The sequence below is a fragment of the Gopherus flavomarginatus genome, chromosome 10 (assembly GCF_025201925.1).
Source record: "Gopherus flavomarginatus isolate rGopFla2 chromosome 10, rGopFla2.mat.asm, whole genome shotgun sequence".
Classification (NCBI taxonomy): domain Eukaryota; kingdom Metazoa; phylum Chordata; order Testudines; family Testudinidae; genus Gopherus; species Gopherus flavomarginatus.
Window position 1 is genome coordinate 33974978 of NC_066626.1, and position 12192 is coordinate 33987169.

Here is a 12192-nt window from a genome sequence, read left to right on the forward strand (position 1 = left end):
GTTTTTACTTCCACTATAAACAAATTACAGTGTAGTAGACAGTTTCTTCCTCTCCTGTTCACAATCTCCCCTCCCATCCTACAGGCAGTCAATTGACATCACTGTAGCAACCCTTGCTTCCATGAAAAGTAATATTAGGCAAATATTTAATGTAGTCAGTTTCTATTACTGTGATTTAATGGCTGGAAACAAAGGGGAGTCCACAGACTACCAGAAAATAAATGTCTAGTGCTTCTCAGGGGACCCAGACAGCATGGTGTGAGAAAAGCTATTATAAATATAGTATAAATAATATAGGTTTGTATTCGTTTAAAGGACTTGATACTGCATTTGTACAATTTAACTATTTTTTGTTTTTTCATGATGAGTCTCTGAATGTGAGTGCGGGGGAAGTGACTTCAGCTACCTCAGTCTCAACATCATGCTCAAGCACATTAAAAGCTTTCAGCCATTCTTTTAGTACTAGCAAAATTTTGATTTGTAGAAGACGCTTGAGTCATACCGTACAAGTAGAATATAATACTCAAAGCCCCTTGTACTGTGCAATACAGTAGATCTAAATTATATGACAAGGCCACTGGAATTATATCACCAGACCTATCATGGTGAAGCATACTACACCATCAGCTGCATGCTGCCACAACTCCCTCCATTTCAGAGATGGCCTTCAACAGCCTTGCCTGCTGTCCTAAGTTAACCCCCATACAGCTATTATAATTTAGCTCTAGCTCCCTTCCCGCCCTGAGGGGCTGATTGCATCTTCTGGAAGGAAGCAAGGACTCCTCAGAGTCAAGTCTGGGGAGATGTGGGAGAAGTGGATTGTGGCTAGGGAGCTGCTGGAGTTAAAAATGGGCAGGGGGAAGGGTTATAGACACTTGTCCTTCAGAGCTCCTAAACTGAGGGGACATTTTGGAATACTGCAGGGCAGGGACATCCCAATCTGCAGAACTTTCAAGGTGCACAGCAGGGGCAGTCATGGCAGGTATCCCTATCTTGTAATGGAACTCTCAAGATATGCAGGAGGGATTCTTTCTTCTGCTCACCATAGGAGGTTAGCAGCTGGAGAAAGCACCTGTCTAGCAGTGCTCTGAACGTCGGTCAGAAAAAGAAAAGAGAAGGTCAGGCACCTTCTCCAAAAGCCTTCCCTCACTGCCTGCATTTTCTTTGGCTTCCCTAGCCATTGTGTGACCCCCTCTCCATCATCTCACAAGATCTCTGGGTCTGCCATTTCTGCAGCACAGATAGGGACAGCTATTCACACAACCACATTATTTCATATTGTACACCAAGGACCATATCAGAAAAAATAGCATTACTATCCTAAATTCCATCTACAAACCAACCTCCACCAAACTGAAACATGAAAATAAGTCACAGTAGATTTTTATGTTCATCCCTCCATATTCTTACATTCTTTGATCAGCATGAAATAGTTAATAATATTGACACTTAAACTGCTGGTGTTATATTCCAGAAGTATCAACCCCTTGAAATGGAGAGGTAATTCAGATGTGTCTCATGGATGTTGTTTCAAGCTCACTGCAGATTCAGGAAGAAAGAACTGCTTGTGTGGATATGCTTGTGTCACGTTTTAAAGTTATCTTTGTCATTACATCTGCTAAATATTTTTTTTAAAATGAAAGGTTAGATTCTGGAGCACAAGATCACAGCTTCCAGAAAAAGTACTACTTTACCAGCCCACTGCAAACTGTCCTAAATATTCTCCTGCTAGATTGGTTTTTAACATTGTAAAACATGAAATTAAGACAATGCATTTATTTTGCATTCTACTCATCTCAGGCTGATTAGTGCAACTTTATTTTCACACGATTCAGTTTTAGACATAACCACAATCCCACAATAAGTGATTTTGTATGACAGTGAAAATAATACTGCTTTTCAGTGCAAAAATAAAACTTTGCACTTACACACATCAAAGCATTTTATGTAACTTTCGGGTGATATAGCATTTACTTCACCACCTCTCTCCTAGTGCTTCAACACATCTCCTATTAAAAAGCACATGGAAACTCAGATTTCAGTCACTGAGGATTTTCAGCGAGGATTAAGGAGGGTCAACCTCCTCAAAATCAACTAAAAAAACTCCAAAAGAATTAACTTAATTCTGAAGTACCAACTTTATAAAACCTTATAGTGATATAAACCATAATAGCTTCATTTCTACTGTATAGCAAGGCTATTTAATAATCCATATACAGTTATACATAAATATAAAGAAAATAAAAATAAAAATAAAAATCCCTAAACAGGTTAGTTCCTACAGAAACACAGTGAAGAGTAACTCTGAGTTCCAAAAGCTTAGGTGGAGTTCCCCTGGGTCTCAGTTAGAGTCTTTGTCCATCAATTCTACACAGTCTGCTGAGTTAAAAGCTCTGCAATATCTTCCTTCCTCTTGTTGCAGAAATCTCCAACTGGAACCCAGCTAAACTCAGGCCCCTCCTCTGCTGGAATAATTCCGTTAGCTAGTCAGTTAATAAATTAACCAACCAATCAGTATTAAGTATTTAAATCACTAACCCTGTTAAAAGAAAAATACAAAACTAAGAAAATATAGCAAAGAGTCCTGTGACACCTTATAGACTAACAGACATATTGGAGCATGAGCTTTTGTGGGTGAATACCCACTTCATTGTCTGTTAGTCTATAAGGTGCTACAGGACTCTTCGCTGCTTTTACAGATCCAGACTACATGGCTACCCCTCTGATACTTAAGAAAATATAGATGACTCTTTCTCCATCCTCACATTTAAATAACAGTTGGTAAACTCTACTGGTTAAAACAATTTGACCAAAATCAAATAACATTAAAAATATACAATTAAAATGAAAGAAATTAGTTTCCCTCACAATTTCTCCTTTCTATAACTAGTACTGCCAGCGCCTCTCTGCTGGAAAGTTAACAATATCACTAATCTGAAAAATGCTTCAGAAGGAAACCAGCCGGCTTTCTGCTCCTGTGGTTGAGCTTCTCCTAACCCACACCGGTCACATGTCTTCTTGTAAATCAGCTGTCCCAACTACTTGCCCTCAATGGAGTCCATTAGTCTAGCTACAGGGAGCCTATTGAGCATGCCCAAGACTTCCACATCCAATTCCAGAAACTTCTGGGCATGGAATGCTAATTGGGTATCTGCCTACCAACAATGACCCAGACACAACTCATTCCTCTCCCCATTCTCCTCTCAACATATCTTAAAGAGATATCTTTCTATTAGGTGTTAGGTTACACTTATAGCAATCAGTGGAAAGTACTGGAAATAAGAGATACATCAGGGTCACTCCTTTCACCAATGAAATGTAACCGCTGTTGGAGTAGAAGATGGCAGCTGTTTAAGAGTGCACACCAGTTCTACACAACTGTTTAGAACAAGAAGTGAAGAACACTGTAATTAGTTGAAACTGCAGGGGAGATTAATGTAATGGAATCTAATTACCTGACTTGGAATTTGCCCTGTACACCAGAGTTAACATCCTTGTGCTTAAGAAAAATGTTATAGAACTTTAATTAGCACAATGGTTAAAGTCTTGGTTTTATGCTGCAAAGACAGCAACTCCAGCTGCACAATGCAGGGGAAAGTGCCATCTATTGAAGCATCATCTCTTCTTGTAGACAACCGATGCTAACTGGATGTCCCTTATCAGAGTTCTGAGCTGCCCAAACCCTGCTCAGCTGGAGAGAGCTGATGAGAACAGAACACAGGGTGGTACAGCTAATAGCTTTACCATAGAATCCCATTTCTTTAATGAACAGCAAATTCACAGGCCTTAATAAATAAGAGCCTTATGCTTATGCTTGGAAACTGAAACACATGATTTAATTTTTGCACTCTCTCTGCAACAGTGAGTATTGAGCTACCATTATTAATAGAAAAACATACTTGTGACAGAGGACAAAACTGCGGCATGCAACCTTTGATGTAAGAATTAAACTGACAAAGTCATTATGGAAGAACAACCAGTCAAAGTACGACAGTCACAAATGCACAACTTTTAAAAGCTGAAAAGAGCTGCCAAGGTGTCAAGACAGGAGAAAAGCCAGCATAATTAGCATACTCAATAGTTCAATCTATTGGGAGGGAAAAAAGCTGAATTTGTTTTTGGACAATTACAGTTTAATAAATGGAAGTGTCAGTTTCTGTATAGTTATTTCTAAAGCACCCATTAAAATGTACTAAAGGCCAAAACCTCTTAAAGTCTGTGTCATGTTACACAGCACACTATCATTATTTCATATTTCAAGTAATTTTATTGTCAATGATAGCAGTTATAAATGTACAAGAAAATGTTTTCCCCAGCAGTACCAAACCATTTGCTCTACCGAGATTATTTGTGCTGCCTTCTGACAATAACCCACAGGCGACCATTATTTTAATTTTGCACTATAGCCAGGGTACACTTTTTTCTAGAAGACAGACAGACACAAGCAGTCAGACACACCGAACAATATCACAGAATACCTATTTAATTCTTCAACAACAATGAAGTTCATTGCTGTGCAGTGGATCAGCAAAAGGCATATGCACCACCTAAGTTCAGCTGAAGCCCTATTTTTGTGCTGGTCTTTGCACATAGGTGAGTTTTATCCAAGAACCAAATCCTGCTAGCTCTCACTTCTTCACATGATCATTAGACTGAAGACAACAGAACCCTCTCAAGACCCGAACCATCAAAGGAAACTGAACTTTTGATAGTCACATGAAATCCCACTGGAGTTCCTTTGCAGGAATGATAAAGTGAAGTGAAAGTGCAGTAACGTGAGCAGAATTTGATCCCACATTACTATAAGCTATGTCTACACAAGAAACTAGGGGTGTTTGATGCTACAGCTCATGTATACATACTCATACGAGTGCTCATCGAGCTAGCGCAAGTATAAGTAGTTGTGTAGCCATGGTAGCACTTGTAGCAGCACAGGGGCATGGCTGAGCTATACTGAGTACAAACCTGCCTGAAAACTCATGGCGAACAGGGGAGGTCCCAGATGACTGGAAAAAGGCTACTGTAGTGCCCATCTTTAAAAAAGGGAAGAAGGAGGATCCAGGGAACTACAGGCCAGTCAACCTCACCTCAGTCCCTGGAAAAATCATGGAGCAGATCCTCAAGGAATCAATTCTGAAGCACTTCGAGGAGAGGAAAATGATCAGGAACGGTCAGCATGGATTCACCAAGGGCAAGTCATGCCTGATTAACTAATTGCCTTCTATGAGGAGATAACTGGGTCTGTGGATGAGGGGAAAGCAGTGGATGTGTTATACCTTAACTTTAGCAAAGCTTTTGATAAGGTCTCCCACAGTATTCTTGCCAGCAAGTTAAAGAAGTATGGGCTGGACGATTGGACTATAAGGTGGATAGAAAGCTGGCTAGATCGTCGGGCTCAACGGGTAGTGATCAATGGCTCCATGTCTAGTTGGCAGCTGGTTTCAAGTGGAATGCCCCAAGGGTCGGTCCTGGGGCCGGTTCTGTTTAATATCTTCATTAATGATCTGGAGGATGGCACGGACTGTACTTTCAGCAAGTTTTCAGATGACACTAAACTTCGAGGAGTGGTAGATATGCTGGAGGGTAGGGATAGGATACAGAGGGACCTAGACAAATTAGAGGACTGGGCCAAAAAAAACCTGATGAGGTTCAACAAGACAGAAGAATCCCATTCACGGTTACAGACTAGGGACCGAATGGCTAGGAAGAAGTTCTGCAGAAAAGGACCTAGCGGTTACAGTGGACGAGAAGCTGTATATGAGTCAACAGTGTGCCCTTGTTGCCAAGAAGGCTAATGGCATTTTGGGCTGTATAAGTAGGGGCATTGCCAACAGATTGAGGGATGTGATCATTCCCCTCTATTCAACACTGGTGAGGCCTCATCTGGAGTACTGTGTCCAGTTTTGGGCCCCACACTACAAGAGGGATGTGGAAAAATTGGAAAGAGTCCAGCGGAGGGCAACAAAAATGATTAGGGGGCTGGAGCACATGACTTATGAGGAGAGGCTGAGGGAACTGGGATTGTTTAGTCTGCAGAAGAGAAGAATGAGGGGGGATTTGATAGCTGCTTTCAACTACCTGAAAGGGGGTTCCAAAGAGGATGGATCTAGACTGTTCTCAGTGGTACCCGATGACAGAACAAGGAGTAATGGTCTCAAGTTGCAGTGGGGGAGGTTTAGGTTGGATATTAGGAAAAACTTTTTCACTCAGAGAGTGGTGAAGCACTGGAATGGGTTACCTAGAGAGGTGGTGGAATCTCCTTCCTTAGAGGTTTTTAAGGTCAGGCCTGACAAAGCCCTGGCTGGGGTGATTCAGTTGGGAATTGGTCCTGCTTTGAGCAGGGGGTTGGACTAGATGACCTCCTGAGGTCCCTTCCAACCCTGATATTCTATGAAACCAGTGGGTATGTACTTGATACAGCTCAGCCATGCCTCTGCTACCACTACCAGTGCTATCCTGGCTCCACTGCTATTTATACTTGTTCTAGTTTGATGAGCTTGAGCTATACCAGCAGTTATCAACAAGGGGCCAGGGGCCTCCTGGGGGGTCAAAAATAGATTTCAAGGGGTCCTCCAAGCAGGGCCAGTGTTAGACTCATTGGAGCCCAGGGCAGAAAGCCAAAGCCCTGCCACCTGGAGCAACTTATGGCATGGGGCCCTGGGCAATTGTCCTGCTTGCTACCCCCTAACACTGGCCCTGGCTTTTATATACAGAAGAACAGTTGTTGTAGCACAACATGGGCCATGGAGTTTTTATAGCATGTTGGGGGGTGGGCAGGGACTCAAAAATAAAAGGTGGAGAACCCCTGTACATTGCTAGGGGAAATCACATCCCCAGCTGGTAGTGTAGACATAGCCTTACTGTACTCAAAGTGGCCTTTTCCTATGATTTTTACAAGAGTTTTTATACTTTTCTTATGCTGTTATTGATGGTGTTCTTCTCAAAACCTGAAAATTCTATTTCATTCAACACTTGTCCTTTTCTTTTTCTGTTGGGCAACTCTTTGGCTCTTCACTCCTTCCCATCTCTTTCTTATGGAAGATAATTTGACCTGACTTTGCCTTGCTTACTTTCTCGTTAATCAGGTCAGGTTTATCAGCAGATTCATGTTTTCTTTGCTGTTAGCTGTCTGGTTATGCAGAACCAAAGCAAAGGATACCTCATAATAAGAAGTGGCTACTTGAAAAGCAAATCCATAGTAATAGATCTGTGGATGTAAATGTGTCAGATAATTAGAATTTTCAGAGTAATGTCAATCAAATTATAATTGCTGCCTGTTACTAAAAGTAAAAAATATTTGGAACCATCGTGTTGTTATCAGAGGGTTTGGTAGCACTGCCTATTATTGGTCGCATGACACGTCTCTTTATAAGATCCTGTTTTCAGTAGCTTCTAACTTTGCTAACTTTAACTGTTTGCCTGAGATTTTACATGCAGGTGTCTACCTCAGGCTGAACTGTTTTGGAAAATTTCAGCAAAACCAAATCAGTAATTTCTGAGAATGAGGCTGGGGGGAAAACCACATTGTTGTGCCCATAATAAACCATTTTGGTGATCTTTCCTTTGAAAAGTGCTAGTGCCCTTGTGTTTTGGAACAGGACTGAAATTTGGATGTGTGGTTGCCTTGCTGCCAAATCTGCCCACGTTATAATCCTTTAAAAAATTGCAATTTGCACATGCTCAGTAGAGATTTCTCAGATTTGAGCAGCTAAATTCACTAAAGAAAGATTCTGTTTGCACTGAGCCTTCTTCAGCCTGTCGATGAGCAGGACTTCCCTGCAACTGCAGCTCTGGGTTTCTCTGGGCTGTGCCAGGTCCAGTCACCTGAACTGGGAGCAGAAAGCCTGTCTTTTCTGTGCTCTGTGACCCCTCCCTCACCCCACTGGGCTCAGGAAGTGTGAAGGATGAAGTTTCCTGATTCAAATGCAGAGAGGACAAGAACCTGATCTCCAGAGATCTTCGGGGAGTAGACTGGGCCGGGGAAGACTGGTCCTGGAGGCTGACAGGAAGGCAAGGAAAACTGGGACTGGGAGTTGCACTGGGGGTTGGGGGGAGCCCGGGAGCCCAAGAGTGACTGAGAGTGAGAACCAGTGGGGTGAGGGAATGAAGTGAAGGGGAAAGGAAGGCAGATCTAACAAGAAGCCAGGGTGTGAGGAGAAAACTGGGATATGCTGAGCAAAGAGACAGCCCTCTGAGGGGTGACACTGAGAGTCTGGATGAGAAGCCTAGGAAGGGAAATTGGGGGCTAGGAGCCCATATTGCAGGAGACAGATCAGATGAGGAGCCAGGCTGGGGTGGAATTCAGACTTTAGAATAAGGATCAAGAGATTGAGGGTACTGGGAATGGCCAGGCAAGGAGACTGGCAGTGGGAAAGGAAACAGACTGGGAGTTCAGAAGGAGAGAGGACTTGGGGCAAGGAGTCTGGGAATAGGATGGGAGCCTGAGAAGTGGAGACTGTGACTGTCTAGGGTTAGAAGATTGGGACTGGCACAAGGAGCCAGCGGTGAGAAAGAGGCAGGACATGGATGGCAACAGATTGGAGGGGATGGGGCACAAGAGGGTCATACTTGGAAGGAATGGGCAGAAGACTTTGTGCCCACTATAACACCCCCTTTCAAAGTATAGTATGGAACCCAAGATTTTTTAATCTCACCATTCCTCTGCTGTCAACCCACTGGCAAAGTGTTCTATTCCCTTCTAGTGCTGGCCCACGCAGAGAATAAGTGTTACTCTTTAGCTCAAGAGGCTGAGGTCTGTGCGGTGGATTCAAAGGTTCCAACCCTGCTGATGATGTATATGGGTGTCAACATGATCCCACATGATGGAATTTCTGTTAATTATTTAAAAATCTAGAAAATCACACCCTCATTAAATGTGCAGGATGAACCTGCTCTGGAGATGAATGAGGACTATGTGATGACAGAGACTGTTGTTGCAGAAGTTGGAAGGGATGTACTAGGCACAGAAAGGTGATGTAACTGGCACCAGATCACAAAGCAGGACTAGGATGCAGGTCAGCTGACACCCAGTCCAGTGCCCTATCTACTAAACCATGCTGCCTCCCTTGGAAGGTGTGTAGTGAATGAGGCAGAGGATTTTCAGGAGGAGGAGAAAGGATGATGTCATAGTTGAGGCAGTTAAATGCTGCTCTGGGGAACTGGATTCTCTCCCTGCCTTTGCCACCGAATTCCTGTGTGATGCTAGTCAAGTCAGGTAAACCAAACTAATTGTGTATACCGCCTCTTCTGGGTGACTCATTTGAAACCCTGGGGTCTGCTTTGCAGAAGTGCTGACCACTTTCAGTTGCAACTGAAGTCAATGTGAACTATGCTTTGAACATATAAAGTGTTATGTAATGCTGACTACCCTGAAAAATCAAGTCTTAGGTCTCTCAAATTGAGACCCACAATTAGCATATACTTTTGACCTAATGCTCTCTGTGCCTCAGTTCCTTATTTGAGTGGCATGAAAATACACGAATATTCATGAAGCACTCAATGCCCCAGAAAAGCCTGGGAGGAACTTAATAATTCTGACTTCAGAGCAGAGGTTGAGTAGTCTGTAGTAAACAAGGCATGGGGTACACACTGAAAGCAAAATACTGACTAGTTGCTCAGTAAGTGAACACGGGCCATCCTGCGCACTGTAGAAAAAGTAATATGTGATTATGTAATTAAAGATTGCAGCATAATGCATATGCACAAGATAGCACAGGAAACCTACATTTTGAGTGCTTCACTTTCCAGTCTTAATGATGCTTGTAATGCAGTTTTTGTACGTGTAACACACTGTACAGACAAAGCAAACTTTTACCATTGGCTTGTCTTCACTACTGGGCTAAATCAGCGCTGCTGCAATTGATGCAGCAGTGTCAGATGCGCTACATCAACGGAAGCACGCTCTCCTGTCAACATAATTAATCCATCTCAACGAGAGGCAGCAGCTATGTCGGTGGAAGAGCATCTCCTATCAACATAGCATGGTTGTATATACCACATTAAGTCAATGTAAGTTCTATCAACTTAAGCGGCAGTGTAGCAAGCCCTATCTTGTCCTTCCCTCCTTTTGCCTGTGACTTTTGCTTTTTGTGCCTGGCCTTAACTTTAATTATAAGCAATTTGGGAGCAGGCACTGTATCTACCCGTGTGTTTGTACGCAACATAGCTCATCCAGACTGGGACCACTGGGTGCTACTGCAATACATACTTAATGATAATAGCAACAAAGAAAAGGGAATTAGGGAAAAATCTACACCTAAGAAGAAAGTCTTCTCTTCATTTCATGACACAGAAAGGCTATAAGATTTTCAACAGTGGAAAGAGGAAGGTGGGCTAAGTTTATAATATCAGCTTTTAATGTTAATGTTTGGTAGTGTTAGCATATCATGATGACAGGAGGAAGCTACACCAGAGCAGCTGGGCATTTAAAAGTAGCTGCATTAATCATTAATGAATTTGAATTAATATTATTTATTATTATTTGTATTACAGTAATGCCCAGAGGACTCAGTCAGATCTAATTTAAGACAAGATGCAGCAAGGTGGTATAACACACCAGCAGAGGAAAGAGAAGGGTAACAGTGAGCAGAAGGCATGCTGGCACAGTTAGATTCTGATTCTCTCTTTTTAAAAATGTATATATAAACAAACAGGAGACATTAATTATCTTAGCTGTTCTATGCCTAACTATTATTAGTTGTCAGTTTACCCTACGTGGTACAGTAGAAGTGAATCTGGAGGAGGTATTTGAAGGGTTTCTTCTTTACAGATAATTCAGGGAGAGTGCTTGTCAAATGTGCAACATGGAAGAAAGCACAGTGGTGATCATGGGAGAAACTGACAATTAGATAATAAAACATTGCATTACTGGCAGAGAGGAATCAGAGAGACGATAAAATATGAGTAAACAATTTGGGAGAGGCTAAGTTATGAAAGGCTTTGAAGGTAAGGTAAAGAACTTGTATTTGATACTGTGACAAAGAGTGTGGGGACTGGCATGATTATAATAATGGAAGTAAAATATGATAGCAGAAGTGATTTGAATGGACCAGAGAGACATGTGAATCTCACGAAGGGCAGCAAAGAAAAGGTTGCTATAGTTAAGACAGAAAATGCTAATAGCCAGGGCGGAAGTATGAGGTTAAAACTTTCATATTCAAGAAAGTTTGTAAGTAAACAGACTATTTCTACCTCTTCAGAAAATTACAGGCTGCTGAGTGAAATTGGAAAAAATGGTGTATAGGTTTAATATTCTACTTGCATTCACTTTAATTCCAGTAGAACTAAATATTCTATATACTTTTCCAGTATGGTCAAGTTTATTCTAAACACAACTCATCACAGCCAATAATCCAGTTAGGAAAACAGTATATATTAGACAAGAACAAACCTTCATGGGCTAAGAAATTTATTAAACATGATATACAATATCTTTCCAATAATTTATAATGACTAAAAATGCATTTTTATGGCTTGTTTGGGAATGAGAAAATAAAAGTGGCTAGAATTGCAAGAAAATTGCATGTGTAGTATTATATTTCATTCAGTAATATCCTAGTCTAAACTGTCAAATTGAAGTCCTGAATTTAAGGGGTCTAAATTCCCTGGTACCAAATGGCAAATCATTACTTGGCATGTACCTTATGAGTAATATAAGTACTAAAAGGAAATTAAATTACAACTCTTGCTGCTTCAGAAAGCATTGCATGAGTTGTCCACCTAAATACAAAGAAAATAAAGTATGTTACTAACTAATACAAATGGATTTACTTCTTTTTACAAGTATTTGTAATAAAGCAGTGCAAGATCAGTCATTTACAAATGTTCGATGCCAGCATGTTATTAAAGGAGAACCAGCAGAACAAAAAAAAAATATCATTGGATTTCTGCTTTTTTGCCTGTGTGACATATAAAGAAGATCGGAAATAAAATGTATGTATCTAGACTGATCAATCAATACTAGTCCATTCTATGGGTGGATGCTAATAATTACAAAGAGGGAAAATATTAGCATCACTTTTCACAGTCCTTTTAGAGTTGATACAATTTAGAATTTTGGCTGTAAAGCAGAAGAGTCAGTTGCTAAATGTAATAATATTTCCTTTCTTTATCATGTGATTTGCAAAAACAACAGACCAAATTCAATCCTGGTGTAAATCCAGTGTAGCCCCTTCCCTCTCCCCCCTGCAGTAT

At 41.3% G+C, this 12192-nt stretch overlaps 1 protein-coding gene across 2 annotated transcripts in view; it reads right to left on the minus strand.

Moving 5' to 3' along the window:
• ZNF804A (zinc finger protein 804A) overlaps positions 1 to 12192 on the minus strand; it is a 265334-nt gene that overhangs the window by 54590 nt on the left and 198552 nt on the right. The gene's annotated exons all lie outside the window — the stretch shown is intronic.